Source organism: Mustela lutreola, chromosome 18, assembly GCF_030435805.1.
Source record: "Mustela lutreola isolate mMusLut2 chromosome 18, mMusLut2.pri, whole genome shotgun sequence".
NCBI classification, from domain to species: domain Eukaryota; kingdom Metazoa; phylum Chordata; class Mammalia; order Carnivora; family Mustelidae; genus Mustela; species Mustela lutreola.
Window position 1 is genome coordinate 28,605,375 of NC_081307.1, and position 11,976 is coordinate 28,617,350.

Genomic DNA, 11,976 nt, shown 5'->3' on the forward strand with positions numbered 1-11,976 from the left:
ATTGGTCTGTCAACTCTCGGCCCGGGGGGAGGGTGCGGAGGACGGCCAAACGGCAGGCTGCGCCCCGCCCCCTCTTAAAGGGGAAGCACTGTCAAGCCCGCCTCTTTGCTCAATGTCTGAATGGGACTTGAGAGGGGAGGTGGCTGGCTCTTTCCTTCCGTCTTTCCCACAGGGAAAGGGAACCTCGGTCCAGCTCCCTCGGCCGGGTGTTACCGACATTTTCCCCGTCAGGTGGATCTGGCGCGGCAACTCGCGGGGCTTTAAAAAAGCAGCAGGCGGCCGGCCGCTGGTCGCTACAACCCGGAGTAAGGCCGGCGAGAACTACGCGACCCAGCGTGCAGCGGGCGCGGCTCCCGGCATGCTCGGCGGCCGTGTTCCCGCCGATCGGCCGCGGCTCGCTCGGCCGCCGCCTCAGCGCTGCCCGCGGGCCCCGGCCCTCCTCCCGCGGCGGCTCTCGGCCTCCCGGAGCGCGGGGAGGGCTGGGGCGGGGGTGCTGGTCGCCGAGGTAGGCGGTGCTCCCGCGGCCCCCGGCATTTCCTTTCTCTGAGTCAGCTCGCCTTTTAAATCTCCCTCCTGGCTGGAGCCTGTTTCCGCCCTTCCCCGTGGGCGGGAGGTCTCCCGCCGCCCAAGGACCTGGCAGGTTGGGGCCACCTTCCGGCTCTTCAGGAATCCTCCGTTTAGTTTCGTCGCCCTCTGCCCCAGAAATGTGTTTGTCCAACACACAGCCTTTAAGGGGGATTTTACCCCCTCCGGGTGTCAGAACGTTTAAGCATTAAACGTCGGCGCGGGCTTAGAGTCCAGAGGGGCGCAGCACCCGCTTTTCATCTCTTTTTTACCCCTGGGCCGAAAACCGCTGGGGGGTCGGGGTGGGGGGTGGGGGGAAGACGGGAAATGAGAATAAAAGCCGCATCAGTAATCAGGCCCACGTCCTTATCTTTGTGATCGACTTTCAGGGCTTAATTCTTGAAACGCCCGGCAGAGGGGCTGATGTTCATGCCCCACTAACTCTCAGTACGTACTCCCATTTGTTTTTGGGAAGAAAAGGCTGTAAATAGAACGAATTCGCGCAGAATTTCAGTGGCAAGCCCAGGAAAACGAGTCCTCTTCTGAATAGTACCTGTGAGTTGAAAAGGCAACGTAAGTGGGTGTTTAACTTGGATTTCTCCTCCTGTCCAGTTCGTTCCCGGGGGTGGGACACCTGTGTCGTGACCTATGTAGAGCACTTTTGAGAACGGGCGTAGAAGTAACCATGGACGTGCACAGGGAAGGGTAGACTTTGATCGACAGGACATTTTAAACTGCGAGCCAAAACAAAGCCCTCCAGAAAATTCGGCATCGCGGGAACAACACAAATACCGCGCGGGACTCGGAGATTGGGCGTGTTACCCTGTGACACTTTTGTGGTTTTGACGACCCAGGCAGTAGTACGGTGTGGTGCGTCTCGGGGAACCGTGTAGGGATTTCATTGTTGTCATCCTTGCAGTCTTTCAGACTGAACTGCCAGATTTTGTCCAAACACCAGTCACTGTTAAAAATGGAATTTGGTTGGTTTTTACTTGACCCCTACTGCTTTTGTTTACTAATGGGCTTGATTTCAGTAGTCCTTATTGGAAGCCCAAAATAATGCAAGATGCGATTTTTACTGATTCAGGTTAGGCCCTGAATGTACCTATGGATTTTATTCACACTCTTGAGAAGTAACCTGCAGGCAGATAGGACACGTGGTTCGGACCTCGCAATCAGGGAAGCGGAGATGCAGAATACTGTGGTCTCCAGGAACCTGGAGCAAGAAGAGAGGAAAGGAGGCTGAGTATGATAATGGAGATCTTTTATACATTATTTTCACCTTTCATAACGGTCGAACAGGCTGAATGCAAGCTAAAAATCCAAATAGTGATTTTTCAGCTTGTGTTGGTGTACACGTATAACAACACTGTAATATGGGTGTGTGTGTGTGTGTGTGTGTGTGTGTGTGTGTGTGAATATTTCAGATGTGCTTTTTTGGCTATACTTATAAAATTAATCAGTGCCTTATACCTGCCATATTTATAAAAGCACACTGAGGTTGGGGTGGGGAGTACTTACATGGGGGAAAATAAAATCACCATATTCCCCAAACTCAACTCTACTGGTGGGTATTTATCGTGGTCTTTTCTTCTCAGTAACCACTTAACTGGACATTTGGAGACTTTTCACATTGGATTGCCTTGTCAAACCAAATGCGAGATTTTAAAGTCACCAGTTCTCTGCAAAGTAGAAATTAACTGGTGATATTAAATCCTCTGATAAAGCAAAAAGGCATCTTATTTACTTTTTAAAGTATTTCCTACCAGGAGGTACCCCTTAAAAAAAGACAGGTGACCCCAAAATTAGTAGGTGTGTCTGGGGTTACCTGTAATTTTAAAATCAGTTTCTTTTAAGAGATCACTGTTAGGAAGTGTTTATGCCTCTAAACCTATGTCTTGTAGCCCTTGTTTTTATTGTGAGGGGGGAGGACAAAGCTTCAAACTCTCAGTGAAAATAAACTAGCAAATAGTCTGAAGGATTCCTAAAGATACCGCCTAAGAAAATTCAGCTATTGCTTAAGTCAGGCCAATTCAATTTGAAATGCTTTTCTTCTTTTTACTTCTTAATGTTTTACAAAACTTTTTAATTATCGAAAATTTCAAACATGCACATGAGTAGAGGTAATAGGGATGCCTGGGTGACTCAGTGGGTTAAGCATCTGTCTTGAGCTCAGGTCATGATTCCAGAGTCCTGGGATAGAGTCCCACATTGGGCTCCCTGATGAGCAGGGAGCCTGCTTTTTCCCCTGCCTGCTGCTCCCCCTGCTCGTGCTCTCTCTCTCTCTCTTTGGCAAAAAATTAAAATCTTTTAAAAATCTAAAAAAAAAAAAAAAAGAAGAGTAGAGGTAATAATAGAATAATCCTAATGCACTATTCACCCAGCTTGAACATATATCAATATATGGCCAACACTGGGGCACCTGGGTGGCTTAGTGGGAGGAAGAAGGAAGAAGCCTCTGCCTTCGGCTCAGGTCATGATCCCAGGGTCCTGGGATTGAACCCCGCACAGGGCTCTCTGCTCGGTGGGGAGCCTGCTTCCTTCTCTCTCTTCCTGCCTCTCTGCCTATTCGTGATCCATCTGTCAGATAAATAAATAAAAAATATTTAAATATATGGCCAACATTATTTCACCTGTTGCCTTTCACACTTCCTTTCCCTTGCTGCATTGTTATATTTTATCTGTAAATACTTTAAATATAAAGGGATAAGAGATAATTTTTAAAAAAAGAAAGAAAAACCACACACCCACAATTCCATTATCCCATCAAAAAGATTATCATTTGGGGCACCTGGGTGGCTCAGTGGGTTAAGCCGATGCCTTCGGCTCAGGTCATGATCTCGGGGTCCTGGGATCGAGTCCCGAATCAGGCTCTCTGCTCAGCAGGGAGCCTGCTCCCCTCTCTCTCTCTCTGCCTGCCTCTCCATCTACTTGTGATTTCTCTCTGTCAAATAAATAAATAAATAATCTAAAAAAAAAAAAAGATTATCATTTAATATTCAGACCATTCAAATTTCCAAATTTCCCTATTGTCTCAATATTATTTTACTCTAGGTTTAACAGAATCCAAACAAGTGCCACACCTTGCATTTAGTTAGATCTTTTCTGAACCAGTAAGAGGCAGTTAATTCCCAATTTAACTCAGTGAAGCAAATAGCAATGTTTTTCTAAGGAGGATATTGGGTAGTTAAAAAGCACTGTTAAAAGTGTAAGGAAAGTCTAGGAAAGCACTTTAAACAAAAATCCTCATATTAAAAGGTCACCAATTGATAGCCCACAGTAGAAATATAATTATATCTAATGCAAATAAATAAATAAATACAAATCTAAGAGTTTGTATTAGTTTGCAGTGTAATTTGTTCTGGAAGATCCAGTGAAGCATTTAAAATTGTAGTGAAAAGAGTCTAAAACTTTGTCAGTTCACTAGTACAATAGGCAACTAAAACAAATTGTCTCCACCAAGGTCAGTTTTCAAGTATTTTTAATTGCTTTATTGCATACGTAGTGTACACTAATTGTATTTAAAAAAAAACAGAAAATAGAGCTAAAAAGCAGATGCATAAAAATCACTATGAACTGGAGATAGCTTTTTTCGGTTTCTAAGTATTTCCTCAAGATATAATTCCACTTTGCTTTTTTGCTTTAAGGAAATAATTTGGCCAGAACTAAAAGATTAAGTTAAGAAAATAACCAGATTCTTGAGGTGGAACATTCGAAATATGAGCAGTGTTGGTCTGTACGTTTAGTTCATGAGGTAGCACAGATTTGAAGTTGGGTGTGTGCAGTCAATCATCCCACTCTGGGTCATAGTATTGTTCAGCATTTAGAATGACGACTGTCAGCAAGATGATCACAGCAAAAAATGGAAGGGACTGTGAATGACGGGGCCTGTAGTAAAGAGAAAATTCAGTATCATGAACTATCGTTCCCATAGCCAAGAAGAAAAAGCAGACACATATTACCTACTTTGGTTATCTCAGAGAGAAAAAATAACACATATGGTATACTTTGCATATTGCTGACCAGAAAAACATTTAGTTTTTCCTAGGTGGTTACCATAGTTACATGAGCTGTTTATAACATCAAGAAGAGGAACTAGGTCACAGTATTGAAGGAGTCTGAATTATGCAATTATGTTTCCTAAAAACGGGAAAGGGTTTACATTTTAAGGAAGAGAGATTTATACTATATGTTCAAAATTTGAAATTCTGGTCTCATTATGCCAGTGAAACCTAAAATTTTGCCCAAAATTAAATAGTTGACACTGTAGGTAGAAATTGCTCAGTCCATACAAATGCTGTAACAGTGTGTGCTGTAATCCAGAAGTGTGATAAGAGATGCCAATGTATTCCTTGAAGATAACCTGTTTATCTTAGCGAGGTATCTTATCTTAAAATGCTTTTGCAGGTAATCAGCAAACCCAACAATAGCCTAGAATCTTGGAGTAGCTAAATCATGTGTAAACGGAAGCTTTGACTTCTTACCTTTTAAGTCTTGAGAATAAAGCTTGTTGCAATGCCCCTCTTACTTTGTTAAAGAGGTTTTCCCATTAATTTCATCAAATGAATAGAGAAAAGTAGTAGGGAGGGATTGTTTGGAAAGTTGTGTTAGTGGCACACCTGGTTAGCTCCGTTGGTAAAGCGAGGAATTCTTTTTTTTTTTTTTTTTTAAGATTTTATTTATTTATTTGACAGAGAGAGAGAGAGATCACAAGTAGGGATAGAGGCAGGCAGAGAGAGAGGCGGGGGGGAAGCAGGCTCTGCCAAGCAGAGAGCCAGATGCTGGGCTCGATCCCAGGACCCTAAGATCATAACCTGAGCCGAAGGCAGAGTCTTAACCCACTGAGCCACCCAGGGGCCCTAGATTGGGCTTGGAGCCTATTTAAAAAAAAAAAAAAGAAGAAGAAGAAGAAGGAAGAAGGGAAGGTAGGAAGGAAGGAATGGAGAGAGGAAGGAAGGAAAGAAAGGAAACTTGAAAGCTGTGGTAGCATAGATTGATCCTATATATGCGTATGTATATAAATGTGTTTACATATGTACATGTATACATCCTATATATACCCACATATATTTTACGTATATATATATATATATTTTAATTAAGAACCTCACACGATGATTATTTTATTCAGGAACCATGTCTATTGTTTCAGAGCTCACACAGTGCTCAATAACTAAAAGCTGGATGCAGGAAAAGAAAATGAAAAATTGCATCTCAAGGTTGCAGGAATTGCAAGTGGTTATTTTTAATCTCATGATCATCAATTTAGACTCATAGATGTTTTTAGCTACAAGTAATCTCCGATCAATGATTCCCCCCAAAGGAAGAGAGAGGGGACAACAGGCAGCCTCCCTGAGAAGCTGGGTGAGCCTCTGACACTAATAGTAATTTATCATAACTACATGGCTGGAGGCCTGAGGCAAGGCTGGGGGTCCCTGTTGATAGATGGCTCCTAGACCCACATGTTTTTACAGATGGTGATTTGGAGACCCAGAGAAGTTAATTAATTTGCCCTGGGTTACATAGTAATTTATGAAAAAAGTGTACACCTAGAAATTTAAGAGTAAAACAGATACTTGTTAGTTTTATCATCTGGCTGGTAATCATTAGAAAGGACAAAAGTACCCAGAGGGAGAAAAGTTAAGAATTTGGGGCATTATAAAATTACTTTTTCTGAGAACTCCTACAGCAAATTTAACAAAATTACCTCTAAAGGTAAATTAGAATTTCCTGAACAATAATATTCAAAATAATCATAAAATCGAAAGTGATAGAAACCCTGTTTTCTTAGACTGTTACTGTCAATGCAAATGCCTCATACCTTCAGTTCTGGCCAAAGTAAGTATGATCTTTTATAGAAAATGCTAATACTACTGGCCAGGAGCCTTTTGCTTAACCTTTTGTTTCTTTTAAATTATTCTAACTCGGGGTACCTGGGTGGCTCAGTGGGTTAGTCCAGCAGTATTTACTGATCATGATCTCAGGGTTGTGGAATTGGGCTCTCTGCTCAGCGGGGAGCCTGCTTCCTCCCCTCTCTCTGCCTGCCTCTCTGCCTACTTGTGATCTCTGTCTGTCAAATAAATAAATAAAATCTTTAAAAATAAATAAATAAATAAATAAATAATTCTGACTCATTGTTTTGTTTTGTTTTGCTAGGAGGATGAGATATATTTTATTTAACAGGTTTTGACCCTTATTAATTTAAATATTTTTTCATTGCTGTTTCTTTCTTAATTCAAGTATGCGTACAATGCTATAATAGTTTCAGGTGTACAACATACTGTTCCACAGTAGTATCAGACACAATAGGCAATCCGTACCATGATAAGTATAGTTCCCATCTGTCATCATACAAAATGATTGCATTATTATTGACTATAGTCTCTATGTTGTACTTTTCATCCCTGTGACTTCTTTCTTTTTTTTTTCTTTTTAAAGATTTTTATTTATTTGACAAACAGAGATCACAAGTAGGCAGAGAGGCAGGCAGACGGGGAGGGAGAAGCAGGCTCCCTGCTGAGCAGAGAGCCCCGATGGGGACTCAATCCCAGGACCCTGAGATCATGACCTGAGCTGAAGGCAGAGGCTTTAACCCACTGAGCCACAAGGCGTCCCCTTGTGACTTGTTCCTAATTGATTATTTAATGAGGCTCTGTTGGAGCTATTCTTACATTAATGACTCTTGTCATGGTTAATTTAATCCACCATTTTGGTAGATACTGATTTCTAAGGGTGATAAATTTTTAAAAATTGCTTAGCCAGTTTTATTTCCATAAATTGAGGTCTTCTGGCTCTTTTTTTTTTTTTTTTTAGTGTTTTTTGGGGGTAGGCATTTTACTTTTTTTAGTAAAGTATAATTAATATACAATGATTTATTAGTTTCAGATGTACAACATTGATTCGACAATCCTATACGTTACTCAGCAGCCACCAAATAGTCAGGATCTGTCACCCCACAATGTTATTACAATATTTTTTACTTATATTCTCTGTGCTGTACTTTTCACTTCTGTGAGTTATTTATTTTATAACTGGCAGTTTGTATCTCATAATCCCCTTTATCTATTTTCCTGATCCCCCCCATTTTCTGACTCCTTTACATACAAAAGAATATATAAACCAGTATATCTCGCTTTATCCAATGTATGTGTTTCTGAAAAATTGTGCTTAAACCTTACTTTGCTATAAGTAATTTTAAACATGCCATTCTATAAAATAAGAGATCCAAGTTTTGAAAATATTTAAGGCAAAATTTGTCTGATTTTATTTCATTTATTAGAATGTCCTCAAGTGTTTTGTTCTTGAGAAAACTAGGTTGTATTCTTCATTATCTAATTGCAACTGAAGTATAGTTTCTTTTGCTTGTTTTAACTGTGGTATACATTCCAGATACCTTAAGCATGATATGCTTTGGTTACAGAAATGTCATCTTCAGGAAGAAGACTTTAAAGAAAGTGATAGTAGAAATGTTTTCTTCTGGTATCTGGCAAAAGTAAGTACTAGAATTAGAGGATAAAAAATCAAAGATAAAAAAGGGGGAACATTTATTTGGAAAATATTAGAGGCTGAGTAGTTTTCTATTATGGAAAATCAGAGAAAGGAATGATTATTTAAGCCATTAATGGTAGTTGTACAATATTAGAATTAAAATTTAGGGACCATGATATATAAATTATATCTGTGGAAACTAGTTGTGATACTTTTATGCATAATGAAAAGACAGTTGTAATACAGGATTGGATTAATAGTATCTCTAACTTAATGTTTGAAAATTGGCAAGTTGACTCAAATTAATTTCAAAAGAGCCTAGTGCTTTTCTTATATGGTATTATCTTAGACTATCCCTAACTTTTTGTATTCAGGTAAAATATCTCTGGAAGAATAGTCCAGCAGTATTTACTGATAGTATTTATCTCTAATTTAGGGCCTAGGGACCTACAGTTGGAAGGACACTTAGTTTTCACAAATACCATTTTGTACATTTAATTGACATTTTTTAATTTGAGTATCATTGACACAATGTTACATTAGTTTTAGGTGTACAGCACAGTGATTCAGAAAAGTTTATGAATTATGCTATGTATTTAATTTTTTGCTACATGTATTACTTTAATAAAATCTAAACTTTAAATATGAAAGAAAGCTTTCTGTACATTCTGGAATAGCAAAATGCATGTGTATACTTCCTACTAGGAAAGGGGCATATAATCTAAATATTTAGATTTAGTTCACTTTTGAGGGGGAAGCAGTAGAGGGAGAGGGACAGAGAGAATCTTAAGCAGGTTCCACACTGGGACTCAGTCTCTCAACTCTGAGATCATTACCTGAGCCAAAATCAAGGGTTGGACACTTAACCAGTTGAGCCACCCAGGTGGCCCCAAGATTTAGTTCACTCTTATGAGAATGTTTCTACTACTGCTATTAATATTGTCTCCACTTGGCATACCAGCATTGTAATTGCATATTTATTATTATATAAATTAAAACCAAGAAATTCAATTGGTAAATTTGAAGCTTTTGAAGGCTTCCTATTTGAGGAAATATTCTGGGAAGTTTTGCATCAGAAGTACATTTTTTTGTGAAGGTTTTTGGCAGTTTAAGAGAAGTTCCATGTAACCTTTTTTTTTTTTTTTTTACTTCAGTATAGCCCTCAACTTGTTAAGAGCTTTTTAAAATTTTGTGAATCTTATTTGAGTACTTTATGTTATTAAGGTAGAATAAATTTTTTAATCATTTTTATAAATGGAATGTTTGAAAATTCATATTCAGGTCAATATTATGTATTAATGCCAACTATAACTTCTGCCTATGATCTCAGATGGGACCTATGAAGTATATCTACCCAAGAAGGAGTCCTTCCCTGAAGACTCTTATTTAGCTGTGGTCTTCTCTACAGGATTGAAATTTAACAGAAGTATCTAATGAAGAGGAATCTGAATGTAGCAGATGAGAAAGCGAAAAGATGGGGAGAAGAGTCCAGACGTCATAAAGCAAAGAGAGGATGATGTCCAGGAAGCATTATTTGTTCTGTTGCATGACTCAAAGAACTCCAAGAAATTTGACTCCACCCCACTGGACATAGCTTTCAATTTAGGATAGAAATGAATTCTTTTCTGGGGGCGTTTAGGTGGCTCAGACTTTAAGTGTCTGTCTTCTGCTCAGGTCATGATCCCAGGGTCCTGGGATTGAGCCCCACATTGGGCTCCCTGCTCAGCGGGGAGTCTGCTTCTCCCTTTCACACTTCCCCTGCGTGTGTTCCCTCTCTTGCTGTCAAATAAATAATAAATAAAAAATTTAAAAATTTTTTTAAAAAAAGACATCAATTTTTGTCTAATAAAATAGATATTAGTAGATACATAAGACATAAGAAAACAATTGAGCATAGTGACCTGAGTGGTTACAATACCTTATGAAAGAGACCATCTTCAGAAAGTTATTCTTCAGTATATGGCTTGTTGCTTTCTAGAAAAGAACTGGAGTGACAGCACTGCTGTAACGAGTGACAGCTGACAGGAAGAGGGAAGGGAAAGCAAGAAAGGAGTGATTAACAGGGAAATGCAGTCATATGGAAAGAATGAGATAGATTCAGGAAACTTCTAGGTGGTAATATCACCTGATTTTAGTGACTGTATTTAGGGGATGGGAGAGAAGTCATCTAGAATTTTGGGTTAGGCCATTAGTGGGTCATGGCAATGCTGTATGAAATAGAAACTCCAGGAGGCAAAGCAGGTTTGTGGGGGAGACACTTAAATCATGCAAGGAGATAACTGTACATCTTTGGGCTCTATTGGTCTTTGACCTCCTCTGTCAAACCACAGAAACTATCGCTTCCTATAAGTAGCTTGCTTGTTTGTAAAAAACAGCCAACTACAGAAATTGGAGGCTGGGAATGTGTTGGGAAGAGTAGAAAGAGTGGGGAAATGATTTAGATATACAGTGGTCTTAAAAATGTCTTTCCACACGCCAGGACTTAGCTTCCTATTATTTCTATCAGTAAGCCAGGAATTGAAATAGAAGATACCAAGGACAAATACAGACCCTTATGAGGAAAAAGTTAATGTGGCGGGTATTTGATTATTCCTTGCTTGCCTCCAAGGGAACTATGATTGACCCTTGCGCAACCCTGGGAATTTGGCCCTTGGAGTGTTTAGTTTTGTTTTGTTTTAATATTTTATTTACTTATTTGACAGACAGAGATCACAAGTAGGCAGAGAGTCAGGCAGAGAGAGAGAGGAGGAAGCAGGCTACCTACTGAGCAGAGAGACCGACATGGGACTCAATCCCAGGACCCTGAGATCATGACCTGAGCTGAAGGCAGAGGCTTTAACCCACTGAGCCACCCAGGTGCCCCCCTTGGAGTGTTTTTATGGTAATGACAATGACTTTGTTACATACACCTGGAGCAATTGCTTTGGTTTTGTTGTTGGGATCCTGAGTATCAGTTGCCATGGCTGATTGCACAGCAGAATGTATTAAGAGACTTCATAGAAGCCTTAGACCCAGTTGGGTTTCCATGGGCAGAGGCATTCCACAGATTCCTATAGTTTGCTGCTAGAGAGAGAAAGAAGTCTGTGCTGAACCTCTCTGGACTTCACCAATGGATCTTTTCCCCATTACTTTTGCTCTCTACCATTTGCTGTAATAAATTTTAGTTATGTGTATAACATGCTCTTGAGTCTTCTGAGTCCTTCTGGGGGCACCAAATATACAAAATGCTGAAGAAATTTAAAACCCAATTTGTCCATCCAAGTCTTGGTAGGATTTTCTGGAAAAAAAAAAATTAACAGATGTAAGTATGTATCTGTGTGTGTCGATTTAAACTAAATCGAGTCTTTGGCTCATGCCCAGCAGACATTTATAGTCTCTATAGGGATATAGGACAGAGATAGAGTGTCGGGAAAATGCTTACAGGCATAAGTATAAATAAAAGCGAATTAGAAATAAATATAGAAGCAAGGCAAATTAAAAGACTAAAATTGGTTAGAGTCAGTCAAGATGTAAATATGGGGCATATTTCAGAAGAAATACACAACCAGCTTGTCAAACCGTAGCTTTTGTCTTTTTGCCCATGTATACTTCAACAGTATATAAAAAATGTAAAAGAAAAAACATTTTTTTCTCGATTTTATCTGTTAGGTACTGAGTCAAACTCAAATTTGACTGAATTATTTGTGTGGAATAAAAATCTGTACAAAATTACGATGTAAGTGTTGTATGTAGTGATTGAGTTCTGCAATTATTTCAGCGGTGAGTTAGTATTCTTATGTAGAATCATTTCAAAGACTCCACACCAATTCCCATTTTAGTCAAGAAGCAGTATTTGGTAGTTTCTTCAGCTATTTACTTAAAGTGCTTAGATCCAAAGGTTAAGAGTGAACTTTGAAAGCTCTGCTTCTGGTAATGGCCAAAGAG

General features: G+C 39.6%; 1 long non-coding RNA gene across 3 annotated transcripts; it reads left to right on the plus strand.

The window, feature by feature from the left end:
- Window positions 1-108: 108 nt before the first annotated feature.
- On the plus strand, window positions 109-11,228 carry LOC131820426 (uncharacterized). Of its 3 annotated transcripts, none has more exons than XR_009349634.1 (4): window positions 109-505; window positions 921-1,137; window positions 7,985-8,056; window positions 9,383-11,228. It is a non-coding gene; the product is annotated as an uncharacterized LOC131820426 (long non-coding RNA). The 3 variants fall into 3 exon arrangements; XR_009349632.1 differs by having other exon boundaries at window positions 114-505; window positions 954-1,137; XR_009349633.1 differs by lacking the exon at window positions 109-505 and adding an exon at window positions 512-640 and having other exon boundaries at window positions 954-1,137.
- The last annotated feature ends 748 nt before the right edge of the window (window positions 11,229-11,976 follow it).